Source organism: Chiloscyllium punctatum, chromosome 37 (assembly GCF_047496795.1).
Source record: "Chiloscyllium punctatum isolate Juve2018m chromosome 37, sChiPun1.3, whole genome shotgun sequence".
NCBI lineage: Eukaryota > Metazoa > Chordata > Chondrichthyes > Orectolobiformes > Hemiscylliidae > Chiloscyllium > Chiloscyllium punctatum.
The window spans coordinates 12,320,691-12,336,910 of NC_092775.1; the positions used below are offsets into that span (position 1 = coordinate 12,320,691).

General features: G+C 42.3%; 1 protein-coding gene across 1 annotated transcript in view; it reads left to right on the forward strand.

Annotated features, from left to right (window-relative positions):
* The first annotated feature begins 882 nt into the window (after positions 1-882).
* Positions 883-16,220, forward strand: part of LOC140462869 (E3 ubiquitin-protein ligase Itchy-like) — a 107,128-nt gene continuing 91,790 nt past the window's right edge. The window contains exon 1 of the mRNA XM_072556272.1: positions 883-984. The gene's annotated coding sequence lies outside the window, so the exon portion shown is untranslated. The remainder of the gene's footprint in view (positions 985-16,220) is intronic.

Here is a 16,220-nt window from a genome sequence, read left to right on the forward strand (position 1 = left end):
ATCTTCAAAGTGTCAGTGTGGACTAGTTGGGCCAAAGGGCCTGTTTCCACACTGTAGGGATTCTATGATTCTAATGACTAGTCCTTCTAAGTGCTTTCCTTTCTGTTATTGTGTATTCAGATGAAATATCTGAAAACAAACCTTCCAGCTCAGCGAGCAAACTTACACGCACATTTTTTAAAAAATTCAAATTACAACACCTGCCTGGCAGGATTCGCACCTGAGTTTCCAGAAATTACCTGGAATCTGGATCAAGATTGGGGTACAGACAGTCTCTCTAACCTCACCTTTAAAGCATTGTCTGAGCTGAGATGTCACCTTTTGTTCATACCCATAAAACCTTAAGTTACCTTGGTACTTTGACTAGAAAGAAGTTTTGGGATTTTCATATTAATCAATCAAAACCTGCAGCCCCATTCTAAGACCTAACAGCAATCTAGGTTTGTTCAATACATCGCATCAGTTGTATGACACTGTGATGGTTTACGATAATTGGTGTATCCTGTGATGTTGCTCCATGAGTTACTTGACGGAGTAGCAGCGCTCCAAAAGCTGGTGCTTCCAAATAAACCTGTTGGTAATTTTTAACTTTGTCCACGCCGGTACCTCCACATCTGGATTAATAGTTTAGGCAGAATACCAACGCTTTTCTGAATTTGGAATTGGTAGGCTTTCAAAAATAATTGGGAGGGTGCAGCAGGACGCTGCGCTGTGTTGGGACGCTCCGACCAAAGGGCGGAACACCTTAGCGCTGACCCACCCACGTGCGCACTCTGCCCCACCTTGGCAACATCGCCGGCGCTGATTGACATCCGGGCTAACCAATCAGAACACGCCGGTGAAACAGGTGGACTCCATGACGTCGGCGGGGCGGGTGAAGGAGGGTCACGTGAGCAGGCGCTGCAAGATGGCGGCCGCGCTGCAGGCGTCGGCGGCGGAGAAGAGCCCGCGGTTGTCCTTTTGAACCGGGCCTGGCCGCCTTTGGTAAGGAAACATTCTCAGTTTCCCGTTCTCGTTGGAATGTATTTTTTTCGTGGGGGGGCGGCGGCATGGAAGGAAGGATGTAAGGAAGGCGGCGGTTGGGAACCCCTCCCGGTGCTGGGGGGGGGAGGGGAATGGGGTTGGGGTTGCCCGATGTTGTGGGAGAGCAGTCAGTTTGCCCCACTCCCTCACTCACCGGGGCCTCCCGTGGTTTCCACCCTCCCTTCTCCCCGTCTGTCTGCTGCGGCAGGCCGCTTCACTGTCTATTTGAGAGGTTCAAGTGGCCCACCGACTTGCGAGTTTTTTCTTTAGTTTAAATTGTCCAAATGTGGGAAAGTTTCAGAGCAAGGAAACTTCTGGTCTCCCCTCTTTTGGAAGGACGGGCTTTTTAACACCTGGAGTCTGATGTAGTCTTCCTACCAGATTTAAAGGTCGGTTTGTACTTGTACCTGATCAACTCCCCAGGTCCAGGTCATTTTATTATGACAGTTTTAAGGAGGTAGTTGTTTCAGGTCCTCCCTAATTCCATTTGAGAGGTTAGTGTTCAAAGTTCAGTGGCTGGGTTTTGACTGTTCTGACGTACTGCTTATAAGTCTCTTTTGAGATTGGTGGAATGATTTTGGATGGTGTTGAATTTTTTTTTTGGTACTGATCCAACTGCTTTACCATAACGTCATAAGGAAAGGAGCAGGAGGTTGTCAGTCTGCCCTTTTGGCAAGATTATGACTGATTTGGTTATGGCCTTACATCCAGTTGTCTGCCTGACAGAATCAAGAACAAAGAAAATTTACAGCCCAGGAACAGGTCCTTTGGCCCTCCGGCCCTCCAAGCCTGAGCTGATCCAAACGTACGGTCTAAACCTGTCGGTCAATTCCTAAGCATTTGTGTCCCTCTGCTCTCCACCTACTCGTGCATCTGTCCAGATGCATCTCAAATGAATCTACCATGCCTGCCTCTACCACCTCTGCTGGCAACGTGTTCCAAATGCCCACCATCCTCTGTGTGAAGTACTTACCACGTGTATCCCCCTTAAACTTTCCACCTCTCACTTTGAAAGCATGATCTCTTGTTATTGAATCCTTCACCCTGGGAAAAAGCTTGTCTCTATCCACCCTGTCAATACCCTTCATGATTTTGTAAATCTCAATTTCCTTATTTATCAGTGTACCTCAGCCTTCAGTATATTCAGTGATGTTCAATTCTGGTCTCCCTACTATAGAAAAGATGTTGTGAAACTTGAAAGTGTTCAGGGAAGGTTTATAAGGATGTTGCCAGGATTGAGGGGGGGTAGGGAGAGGCTGCATAGGCTGGGGCTTTATTCCCCGGAGTGTCGGAGCCTGAGAGGTGACTTTACAGAGGATCATGGATAGGGTGAATAGGGAAAAATATTTTCCCCAGGGTAGGGGAGTCCAAAACTAGAGGGCATAGGTTCAAGGTGAGGGGAAAGATTTCAAAGGGATCTAAGGGGCAACTACTTCATGCAGAAGGTGGTGCATGTCTGGAATGAGCCGCCAGAAATGGTGCAACTACAAACTTGGAAAAGTCATCTGGATGGGTATGTGAATAGGAAGAGTTTAGTGGGATATGGGGCAAATGCTGGCACATTAGACTAGATCAGTTTAGGATACCTGATTTGTCATGAACCAGTTGGATTGAGGGGTCTCTTTCTGTGTTATATAAGGCTGCCTGTATGACTCAATATTGATTGAGTGTAGAACAGAATTCCAGAAAGTAAAGGCTCTCAGAAGAAATTCCTCATGCTGTGTTAAATGGGAAACCCTTCATTTTTAAACAATTCCTAGTTCTAGATTTTTTCCATGAGAGGAAACAAACTTCAGCATCAACCCTGTCAAATCCCTTCAGAATCCTGTAAATTTCAACAAGATTACTTCTCATTTTTTCTAAACTCCTATGAATATAGGCCACTCTGTTCAAGCATTCCTCAAGGCAAACTGTTTGATCTTAGGAGTCAGCCTAGTGTTTCTCCTCTGAACTCCATTCATTGTAAGTATATCTCTTAAGGATGGAGTCCAAAGCTGTATATAATTCAAGTGTGGTCACATCAATGCCCAATAAGTTGTAGCAAACCGTCCTGACCTTTACCCTCCACTCCCATTGCAAGTAATTAAAATCAATTATTTATCTGATCATGCACTTTGTGAAACTTAATTATGAAGGAAGTAAATTGCGGTAGTAAACTGGCACTATCATGCAGTTTTGTTTAACCTTTTAATATTTTCACTTTACTGAAAGCAACATCGAAGGAAATGTGACTTTGCATGGAATAAACCACCACTGTACAAGATTATTATTTCTACTTTAGGCTACGTTTGCTTTTGTTAATTACAGTAGGAAAGAGAAACCAGCATTTATATAGTTCTTCTCATCCTCAGGATGTCTCAAAATGCTTTACAGCCAATGAGTGTGTTTTTGAAACGTAATTACTGGTTTGTAGACATATATGGCAGTCAATTTGAAAGGACCCAAATAGCAAATGAGATAAATAAGGTGTTTTTGTTTTGGTTGTCATTTCAGAGATCAGAGCTGATAAAGGCACTGTGAAAGCTTGACTGATCATAAACTGAACCAATTTAGCATCTCACTTACAAGACAAAATGCTTAATTTTATTATGCTATTTCAATAAACTTGATTAATTTATTCCATTTTATTTCATTAGTTCTCGAATCTGTAGTTATTGATGTAAGATTATTTTTTTTTTAAACTCACATGTTGAGTTGTTAAGTCATGTAATGTTTAGTCCTTCATTTCTGGACAGAAACCATGACTACTTAACTTTACATTGTGATGGGACGCATTTATTAACAGTGCATCCAAGTGTATAATATCATGTTATATTTGTGCATCAAGATACATTATTGTGTATTTAAAAACTGCAATGAATACTTGCAACTGCTGATTTCAGTTTTGAGGTTGATCTTATTATTTTTATCTGTTAGCATATAATCAGCATGTCTACAACCTGTGTGAACGTTTGGAAAAAAAGTACAAAATTTTCTTGTAAGCTTTACTAATGACAGTGTAGTTTCAGTCTCCTTTTACCTGGTGGAACATAAGAGGACCATTTCTATCTGTCTTGGACAAGATATTTGATTCTGCTCAGTGTTACTTTCCACCGGCACATTGTGGTTTTCCTCAGTTGATGTTTATATTTGATGTTTATAAGTGTAACAGACTTGTTTTGCCTTTGGATTTTATCTGAGGTGGGTGCATCCTTTTGTGCTGTGTTAGGTGTTTAATTTAACTTTGTAGCCTGCGAGCAAATCCAGGACCTGCCTACAGACTGGCTTCCACCTATTGTCCAGCCTGTCTCGCGTGGCCCTATCCTGAATGCTGTTCTACCAACAAAGTTGTAGGGACATAACACTCAAACTTTCCCACCATGTTAAAGGGCTATCCCAAAGGAAGGAATTGCAGGCTTTCTTGTACAAGGTTCAGTTTGGGCCCTGCAAGCAATACAAGATGATTCAGTTTACAAGCCTATTGGACTTTAAAAGATATTGGCTTAACTTTAACAACTGACCTATTGACATGTTACAATTGCCACACACTCTCCTAAGAGTAAAGCTCAAACAAATCTGCATTATCTGTCTGAACCTTGAGATGCAAAATTACCTTGGGGGTAGTACCTTTTTTTTTCTAATCGTGAGGGTGTGTGTTCAATAACAAATCAAGGAAATTCAATAATATCATAAAATATAAATGCAAAACTTCAAAGGGCATGATTGTTTCATTCTAAAGTGGATTAAATCCTTAGAGCAAGAATCACTCATACTTATTGTTATCTATAAATATGTTTGAGATATTTTTGTTCAGTCTACTAGCTGTTTTGGTGGCCAACAAGGTGTCAGCCCCTTAAGTCAAACCATGTTATACGAACCACAGTTCCGTTGTAGTCATATGTGGCATCTCAAATGTCATTATGCAGCTTTATTCAATGACATTTTCCCATATTGCCTTGTCTTCTGGTGAATCTCCATAATGCTCCTAAAAAATTTTACTTTTTATTACGGAGCTCCCAAAACTGAAATTTATTACGTTATCATACGGTGGATGAATTCATTCTGCAACTTTTAATATTGTGCAATTATTTTAAAGTCTCATTCTATGGGTCATATTTATGTTATCTAATATGCCAATTTTCACTTCCAAGAGTTATATATTTGATCTCCAAGGTGTCTTTGTTGAAGACCTCTAATGTCTCTTGCTCCTTCAGTTTGGAATTCAGCATTACAAAAATGTTTGTCTCTTGGAAAAGTTTGAATTAGTGCTAAGTTTAGTTTTGACTCCCAGTTCTGACTTTGTGAATATATCCTTAGAATAGCTAGGTCATGCAGGCTCGGAAGGTCATTGGTGTCCAATCTGTTAGGATGATGGTAAATGCTACACTCTCCAGTGCTGCAACAGTTAGCTGTTTTCACATTCAAGGTTCTCTGCACGTGCTTGCATTGATACATGAGAAGGGCTTCCCCATTTAATATTCCCCAATGATTTATAGAGGCCTACTCGTGAGAAAGGGGTACAAGACGACATTCATCTGTGGGACCATACACAGGTCAAGAATGAACACTTCTTTTGAAGAAAAGTTGACAAGAAAGCATTAAAGATGTCAATGTTAACTGAACCTAATGTTTCCTAATGTAACACAGGGTTTTCCAAGTGGTCTGCCAACTTCAAATTACATGCAAGAGCTGAGGCTAAATTAGAGAATAGGCCAGAACCCTCATTCACATGTAACATTACACCACCAGACTGACTCCTGCATACATGCCATGGGTTGTTTTAAGTGTGAGAGGTAGCAGTGTAGTTATATAAGCACCATTTACGTTACTATTGCAATGTTCAACTGATCAGACTTTCAAAATTATTAAAATTTGGACTTGGAGCTGAAGTACATCATTTATACCCGCCTTCTCTTCTTCCCATTTGGAAACTTCAGCTAAGAACATAACCGGGAGTTGGCAATTCAGCCTCTCAAGCCGCCTTGACCATTTGATATGATCAAAGCTGAGTCATTTTGACCTCAACTCCACTTTTCTGTCCACTTTCCCTAATCCTTCAACCCACTACTAACTCAAAATCTATGTATCTCCTTAAATTGACTCACTGTTTTGGCATCCACTGCACTCCGATTCACAAAATTTTGATAGTGATTTCTCCTCATCACTGTTTTAAATCTGCTACCTCCTTATCCTAAATCTATGACCTCTCAATCTAGGTTGCCCTGCAAGAAGAAATATACTCTCTCCATCTTTTTTGTCAATCCCCTTTGACCTCTTGATATATCTCAATTAGATCTCAGTCGTGATACAAAACTAGAGAAAGACCTGGATCCCCAGTCTTTTTGAACAGTCACCGTTTCTGGATTTACTCTAACTAGAAGGTATCCTGTTCTAGCTATTTTATGGCCAGAGTAGATTGCGTCACATTTGTCTGCATTGAAATCCATTGCCAAATTTTAATCCATCAGTAACAAAACCAGAAACTGCTGTAGAAACTCAGCAGATCTAGTAGCATCTGTAGAGAGAAAGCTGAGTTAATATTTCAGGTACAGTGATCCTCCTTTTATCTTAATCAGTGTTTCTCTTACTTTTTTTCTGTATACAGTGTCTGTCTGTCAGCACTTGAATATGTGGGTTTCTATCCTATCATCTAAGGGTTTATTAAATTGTCTGGTTTATGAAATAATAAGTTGAGGCCATTGTGGAATACCATATTCTTGCCTGTTGAAGTATTTACCCAATTACCTTGCTTACATCATCAACTTCTTCACCACATATGGGAAGACAAATTTAGCCAGAACGTTTTATCTTATGACTGTTGTGTAGCCTATCCGAGTATCTAAACGACTTGGACTATCAAAGGAAAGTCACCAATTTGAATGAACAACACCTGAAATGTGTAGTAATTGTCTAGTAAAGGTTAGCAGGTTAAACATGTCTGTACAGTCTGTTTTAAGGTTAGCGGTTTTGGTAACCAAGCTCTTTTTAAAAAAACTAAGTAACTACTTCATAAGATGTCCTGATCAATACTTATCCCTCCAGCAGCATTACTAAAATGGAAAGTCTGCTTATTATCCTATTGCTAAAATAGAACTTTGTGTACAAATTGAGTGCCATGTTTCCAGCAGTGTCTACACAATAAAGAAGTACTTAATTGATTCTAACGTGCTGTGGGGTGTCTCTGGGTTATGAAAATGATACTGTCAAAATTGCTGGAGACACTCAGCCAGTCTGGCAGCCTCTGTAGAGAAAAAATATCATTTACGTTTAGATTCTGGATTAGTGGTGCTGGAAGAGTACAGCAGTTCAGGCAGCATCCAAGGAGCTTCGAAATTGACGTTTCGGGCAAAAGCCCTTCATCAGGAATAAAGGCAGTGAGCCTGAAGCGTGGAGAGATAAGCTTGTTGGCTACGTAGAGCTGTTGATCTTCCGTAATTACACCGGCACCACTCCCCACCTCTTCCTCTGCTACATTGATGACTGCATTGGCGCCACCCCGTGCTCCTGCAAGGAGGTTGAGCAATTCATCAACTTCACCAACACATTTCACCCTGACCTTAGATTTACCTGGACCATCGCTGATACCTCCCTCCCCTTCCTGGACCTCTCCATCTCCATTAATGCCGACCGACTTGACACTGACATTTTTTACAAACCCACCGACTCCCGCAGCTACCTGGATTACACCTCTTCCCACCCTATCTCTTGCAAAAATGCCATCCCGTATTTCCAATTCCTCCGCCTCTGCCGGATCTACTCCCAGGAGGACCAGTTCCACCACAGAACACACCAGATGGCCTCCTCCTTTAGAGACCGCAATTTCCCTTCCCACGTGGTTAAAGATGCCCTCCAACGCATCTCGTCCACATCCCGCACCTCCGCCCTCAGATCCCACCCCTCCAACCGTAACAAGGACAGAACGCCCCTGGTGCTCACCTTCCACCCTACCAACCTTCCTTTTCAACTTCCCCTCCCATTCTGCCGAGGACATGGAGGTCCTGGGCCTCCTTCACCACCGCTCCCTCACCACCAGACGCCTGGAGGAAGAACGCCTCATCTTCTGCCTCGGAACACTTCAACCCCAGGGCATCAGTGTGGACTTCAACAGTTTCCTCATTTCCCCTTCCCCCCCCCCCCCCACCTCACCCTAGTTCCAAACTTCCAGCTCAGCACTGTCCTCATGACTTGTCTGGACTTGTCCTACCTGCCTATCTCCTTTTCCACCTATCCACTCCACCCTCTCCTCCTTGACCTATCACCTTCATCCCCTCCCCCACTCACCCATTGTACTCTGTGCTACTTTCTCCCCATCCCCACCCTCCTCTAGCTTATCTCTCCACGCTTCAGGCTCACTGCCTTTATTCCTGATGAAGGGCTTTTGCCCGAAACGTCTATTTCGAAGCTTCTGAAGAGTCACTGGACTCTAAATGTCATCTGTTTTCTCTCCACAAATGCTGACAAGCTTGACTTTCTCTGACAGTTTCTGTTCTTGTTTCAGATCTCCAGCATCCTCAGTTCTTTGGTTTACGTTCTAAATATAATTTCATTTCAAAATAATCTTCTGGTTTTGTATATATTCAGTTGTCTTATTTCATGAGCTTTATTTTCATTTTGGTTTTCTTTTTTTCCTCAAAGATAGTGACTCAACTTGGGCCTTGACTCCTCCTTATTTCTAATCTTGCGTTAACGGAGTTTTAAAAATAAAAATGCTGTTCAGTGTATTCAGGTGTCAAGGTGCTGAACTCCAAAATTCTCTTCCTAAACCTCTGTACTACTTACATTTTGTGACTACTGCTTAGAACCTACATTTTAACCAAGCCCTTTGTCATCTGTCCAAATATCGTCTTGTGTAGCTTGGTGTTAAACTTGTGTTATGACATTCACCGCAAAGTACCTTGTGATGTTTTGTTACATAGTGACACTACGTAAGTTGCTGATATTTGTTTTTTTTTGCAATATTTCTTACTTATGACTCACTTATTAAGTATTTGGATTACAAGAACAATTGCTGACATCAGAGCATTACAAACTTCCGCCTGGCAGAAAGTATGCAGCTTAATTGTCTTTTCTGTGTCATTATAGGAAATGGAAACTGCTTGATAGTTTTGCTTTGATTCAAGCTGGAGCTAATGAGTAATTCTTAGAATTCACATCCAGTTCTTAAGTTTTCAAAAAAAAAAAATCCATGTTGCAAGATGACTATTTGTTTGTTACCGATTCTATTTATGCTAAATTTTTTTTAAAAATCAAAAGTCAAATTGTATTAGCAAATGTTCTTTAAACAATTTATAATGTTCCTCATGGAAAAGTTTGTTTGCCCTTTAGAAGAAAGCGAATCCCTGAAGGAGACAGCTAGAGATTAATTGAGGGGAGTATGAGGGTAATTGAAAAGAAGCATTAAGGCTTTTGAAGGAGGAAAAGTAGTTTTGGAAGAGTTGCAAGTGTGTGGTCATAATAGATATGGAAAATAAGGCCCTGGCGAAGAAAGTGGTATACAAGCTTTATTATAAAATCAACAAAGAGTGTGCTGTGGGAAAGGTGGCTGGCTCAAATTAGAGCAAGTCTGTGGATGGAATTGAAGGTGCATGTCCTGAAATTAATCAGTGGTTAGGGTGAGTAAATAAAATAGATTTTGACATTGTGTAGTTTGTAATATGGAATCAGGGGAGGATTAGGGTTTGGGAAAGATTGCTCACAGGCAAGCTCAATTTTTTTGACAGAGTTGAAAATGAGGACCTTGAACTGGTTTGGAACAATATGGTGAAGATGTAAGCTGGGGGAGTAGGTATCTGGCTGTGAAGTTGTGGAAATTAGAACTGTTCTTACCTTCAGAATGATGCTGGAATTTGTCCATTGAGAAATGGTGTCTATGCAGAAATGCCTATGGTAATAATTAGACCACAAGACCCCACTTTCCTTAACTATCTCTGTTTTAAATATACTCAATGACCTGCCCTCCACAGCCTTCTGTGTCAATGAATTCCACAGATTCCACCATTCTGGCGAAAGAAGTATCTCCGTTCTAAAAGATTTTTCTTTTACTCTGAGGCTGTGCCCTTGGGTCCTTGTCTCTCCTGCTAATGGAAACATCTTCCCAACATGTCCAGGCCATTGATTATTTTCTAAGTTTTCAATCTAAACTCCATCGAGTATAATCCCGTAGTCACTGAAATGTACAGCATGGAAACACAGCAAATCCTAACGGATCAAATGGATCGGTTGGAGTGACAGTTAGAGGCAATGAGGAATTTACAAGAGTACGGGGGTGTTAGAGGATGGGTGGCAGTTAAAGGAAGGGAGAAAAACTGCAATTGCAGTCAGATAGAAAGATTAACTCCAGGAATGGTTGAGGTAGGCAGAGAATGCAGGAATGTTCTGTGACTATCCCCATTTCAAACAAGTATGCTGTTTTGGAAAATCTAGGGGGTGATGAACTCAGGGGAATGTGACACGAACATCACGCTTCTGGTATCAAGACTGGCTCTAATGTAATGAGGGATACCAAGCAATTGGTTATGATAGGGGACTGTCTAGTCAGAAGCACAAGTTTCAGTGGCCAGCAGTGAAAAATCCGAATGGTGTGTTGCCTCTCTGGTGCCAGGATTAAGGATGCCTCCAGAGAGGGTGCAGAATGTTCTCGAGGGGGAGAGGGACCAACAGGAGGTCATTGTACACATTATAACCGATGACATGGGAAAAGAAAAGGATGAGATTCTGAAGGGAGAATATAGGAAGTTGGGCAGGAATTTAAAAAGGCATTCCTCGTTGTAATATCTGGGTTACTCCCAGAGCTATGGGCTAGTGAGGGTAGGAGTATGAGGATTGAGCAGATGAATGTGTGGCTGAGGATCTGGTGCAGGGGAGAAGGGTCACATTTTTGGATCATTGGAATCTCTTCTGGGGTAGAAGTGACCTGTAAAATAAGCATGAATTGGAAAGAGATTAATATACCGGTAGGGAGATTTGTAAGAGCTGCTCTGGACGATTTCAACTCGTAAAGTGGTGGAGTAGGACCCAGGAGATAGTGAGGAAAGAGGTCAATCTGAGATTGGTACAGTTGGGAAAAGGAACCAGTCCAACAGTCAGGGCAGCGACAAAGCAGAGAACAAGATAGGACTGATAAATTAAACTGCATTTACTTCAATGCAAGAGGCTGAACAGGTAAGGCAGATGTACTCAGGGCATGGTTAGGAACATGAGACTGGGGAATCAGAGAAATTACAGAAACGTGGCTCAGGGACATATAGGCCTGGCGGGTCGATATTCCAGGAGATAAATGCTATAGGAAGGATAGAAACAGAGGCAAAAGAGGAGGGGGAGCGGCCTTTTTGATAAGGGATAGCATAACTGCAGTACTTAGGATATTCCTGGGAATATATCCAGGGAAGTTATTTGAATGGAATTGAGAAATAAGAAAGGGGTGATCTCCTTACTGGGGTTGTATTATAGACTCCCAAATCATCAATGGGAAATTGAGGGACAAATTTGTCAGGAGATCTCAGTTATCTGTAAGAATAATAGGGTGGTTATGGTAGGGGATTTTAACTTTCCAAATGTAGACTGGGACTGCAACAGTGTTAAAGGTTTAAATGGAGAGGAACTTAAGTGTGTACAAGAAAATTTTCTGGTTCGGTATGTGGATGTACTACTAGGGAAGGTGCAGAACTTGACCTTGTGAAACTTGAAAGGGTTCAGAAGGGATTTACAATGATGTTGCCAGGATTGGAGGATTTGAGCTGTAGGGAGAGGCTGAACAGGCTGGGACTGTATTCCTGGAGCATTTGAGGCTGAAGAGTGACCTTAGAGGTTTATAAAATAGAGTGGCATGGGTAGGGTAAATAGACAGTCTTTTCCCTGGGGTCGGGGAGTCCAGAACTAGAGGGTGAGAGGGGAAAGATATAAAAGGGGCAACTTTTTCATGCAGAGGGTGGTACATGTATGGAATGAGCCTGCCTTGAAGAAGTTTTCCTCCTCTCTCTACAAGAATCTCAGGGAGTCCCTCTCCCACTGCAACTCCCAGGTCATTTCCTCTGCTCTGAAGCTCTTCCAAACTTCCAGCTCAGTAACTGTCTCCTTGACTTGTCCGGACTTGTCCGACCTGCCTATCTTCTTTTCCACCTATCCACTCCACCCTCACCTATCACCTTCATCCCCTCCCCCACTCACCCATTGTACTCTATGCTACTCTCTCCCCACCCCCACCTTCCTCTAGCTTATCTCTCCACGCTTCAGGCTCACTGCCTTTATTCCTGATGAAGGGCTTTTGCCCGAAACGTCAATTTCACTGCTCGTTGGATGCTGCCTGAACTGCTGTGCTCTTCCAGCACCACTAATCCAGTGCCAGAGGAAGTGGTAGAGGCTGGTACAATTGCAACATTTTAAAAGGCATCTGGATGGATATATGAATAGGATGGGTTTGGAGCGATGTAGGACAAGTGCTGGAAATTGGGACTAGATTACAATGATGTTGCCAGGGTTGGAAAATTTGAGCAATAGAGAGAGGTTGAATAGGCTGGGGCTGTTTTCCCTGGAGTGTTGGAGGCTGAAGGGTGACCTTCTAGAAGTTTATAAAATCATCAAGGGCATGGAAAGGGTAAATGGACAATGTCTTTTCTCTGGGGTGGGTGAGTCCCGAACTAGAGGGCATAGGTTTAGGGTGAGAGGGGAAAGATATAAAAGAGACCTCAGGGGCAGGTTGGAGGGATATGTGGCAGGTTGGACTAGATTGGGTTGGAAGATCTGGTCGGCATGGACAAGTTGGATTGAAGGGCCTGTTTCCATGCTGTACATCTCTGACTATGACCCTTCACCCCAACGTGTCCATGATATCCTAACCTAATCTAGTCCCATTTGATGTTGATGAATCACCTCTGGGCCTTCTCCAGGACCAGTATATCCTTCCTAAGGTATGGTGCCTAGTAATGCTTACAATACTCCAAATGTGGTCTGACCACAGCCTTAATGCCTCAGATGTACATCCCTGCTTTTATATTCTAGTCCTCATGAGATGAATAACAATATTGTATTTGCCTTGTTAACTATTAAGTTTGCACTTTGCATGACCTCTCACTTTTCCAAATTGTATTTCATCTGCCACTTCTTTGCCCACACTCTTAATCTTTCTGCAGCCTCCCTGCCGCCTCAATACTACTTGCCCCTCCACCTATCTTTGTATCATTTTCAAACCCAGCCAGAATGCCCCTCAGTTCCTTCATCCAGATCATTCATGTATAAAGTGAAAAGTTATGTTCCCAACATCGAGCCTTGTGGAACACCACTAATCACTGGCTGCCATCCTGAGGAGGACCCTTTTATCCCTACTCTCTATCTTCTGCCGGACAGCTAATCTTTTATCCATGCTAGTACCTGGCCTCTTATCTTACTCAGCACCTTATCAAAGGCCTTTTCAAAGCCCAGATAAATAACATCTGTTTGTCTCATTGGTCTAACCTGCTTGTAACAACATCAAAGAATTCTAACAGATTTGTCAAGCATCATATCCCCTTGATGAAACCGTGCTGACTTTGATGTATTTTACTATGTGCTTCCAAGTATTCAGAAATATCATCTTTACCAACAATTGAGGTCAGGCTGATTGGCCTATAATTTCCTGTCTTTTGCCTGTTCCCTTTTTAAACGGGAGATTACATGAGTGATTTTCCAGTCCTCTGGGACCCTCCCTGACTCCAGTTATACCTGAAAGATCACTGCTAAAGCACCAATGTCTCTTCAGCTATCTCCTTCAGAATTCTTGGGTGTAGCCCATCTGGTCCAGATGATTTATCCATTTATCCACTTTCAGACTTTTCAGTTTTTCTAGCACCTTCTCCTTGGTGATGACCACCATACTCAAATCCACCATCCCCAGACTTTTAAGAATTTTTGGGATGTTATCGTGACTTCCAATGTGAAGATTGATGCAAAGTACATCTTCAGTTCCTCAGCCATTTCTTTATTTCCCCATTACTACTTCTCCAGCATCATTTTCCAATGGCCCAATGTCCACTTGTGCCTCTTTTACCCTTGTATGTCTAAATAAACTCTTGCAATCTTTCCCAATATTTCCGGCTAGTTTATTCTCCTATTTAATCTTCTCCCTCCTTATTTATTTCGTTGTTGTCCTCTGTTGGTCTTTGTAGGTTTCCTAATCCTCTGACTTCCCACTGTCCTTTGCCACATTTATATGCTTTCTCTCTGCTTTTATGCTGTCCCTCACTTCCCCGGTCAGCCGTTGTTGCCTCATCCTCCCTTTAGTGTGCTGCTTTTCCCTCTGGATGAAATTTTGCTGTTTCTCTTGAATTGCTCCCATGACCTCTAGCCATTGCTGTTCAACTGTCTTTCCTGCTAAGCTCCTCTCCTGCTAGGTTACAGTAAAGTTCCCATTTTTCAGATCCTGAGCATCCGGAATTCTCATGCAGCTGACATCTGTTTCAAAAGTGGAAATCTGGGTACGTGGGATAAAGATAACCGGGACTTTACTAGTGCTAGCAATTGGGAGCAAATAATAGATCAAATGCTGTATTAAAGCTAGTTCAAAAGTTTCCTTATTGATATAGTCAATATCATGGCCAAGTATACTGGTATTTTTGAGCAGTCCTCACCCCTTTATTTTAAAAGGCACATTCATCTTCGAGCAGCAAAAAATCAAGTTCTCCCAACCACCACCAGTATTGCTGATGACACCAGCAGGTTCAGCTAACTGGCACCCAACGTCCTTTCTGAACCAGATACTAGGAAGGTTATTGGACATAGTCAGCACCATTTACCTGCTATTGGCAGCTGTTTGGAATAGACAGGGACAGTCGAAGCATTGAGGAACATACTTTTCTAACACCTGCTCAGAGAGACCATGCACAATCCTACCACTATTGTTACCTCTCTTGGTGCAGTAAAAAGCTGGAGGATCTTGCTTTGTAATGTTTCTCTATTGCAAAATGATAATTCCTGATCTCTACGTAAGTCTCCCATGTGATCAAACTGGGAACTTTGTACAGCGGCGAATATAATAGGGTGGCTTATTCTGATATGGGATATAAGTACTGCAGTAGCTTGGAGTAAAGATGGCTTTTTGTTTTGTGGGGGTTGCGCGAGGATTGAAAATGGGGAAATTATGCTGCTATATACAAAGGAAACTGTAAGAAATGGAAAAGGCTGGAGAAACTCAACAGGTTGAGAAACAGATAACGTCTTGAGTCGAACATGAACTGAAGAACTCTCATATTGGACTCAATGTTATCTCTTGCGCTGTCTCTTGTGCACTCTTGCTTTGAATGTATTTCAGATTTACAGCATTTACAGTATTTTAATTTTATGTAAAATGAGTGAGAAGGTGTTTGCAGTTTTAAAACCAAGTTACTGGAACACTGAGTTATATGTACAATCTTACATTATTGGAGCGATGAGAGAAGGGTCCAGGCATATTGTCCTGTGTGTGTCCCGGGCAATTGGGACTGTCCTATTATCAACTCTTCAATTGGCACCAGTTGTGGGTTCAAGAGAGCTTAGCATTGTACGTCTTGATTGGTTCTTGTGTAGGTAGCTATCGTCTTGTGTGACAGCAGAAATATCTAACCTATGAAAGGCTCCTTGGTGTTGGCCCCAACATGACCTCCCAAGCTCCCTCTCGTTTCTGTGTAGTACTAAAATAAAATCTCTAGCATGTAGCTATTCTCCTTCACCTTCCTCTCTGGGCTGCACTCTGCAAGTTCTCCTATTGAAATGAAAAGGAACAAAATCACCTCCGGAGAACCTGAAAAGGTAAATCCTCAACCAATGAATGAATAACTGTGAAGTTAAGACTACTTGTATAGGAATTTTTTAAAGTACAGTTGGTTAACTGGCTACAAAGACCCAACAACGTCTTCTCTTCCTCAGGCAGCTGAGGAAATTTTGGCATGACGGCGAATACCCTTGCCAATGTTTATAGGTGCGCTATCAAGAGCATTCTGTCTGCATGTATCATTACCCGGTATAGCAACTGCACCATTCAAGATCAGAAATGGTTACGGAGGGTGATGAACTTGGCCCGGACAATCTCAAAGGCCAACCTCCCATTTACAGAATCCATCTGCCAGGTCCGCTGTCGAGGAAATGCTGCAGGCATTTTCAAAGATCCACCCCACCCTGGCAACCTCTACCATCAAGGAGAAGGTACAGAAGCCTGAACACATGCACCAGCCGGTTTCGAAACAGTTTCTACCCTACTGTTAGAATACTGA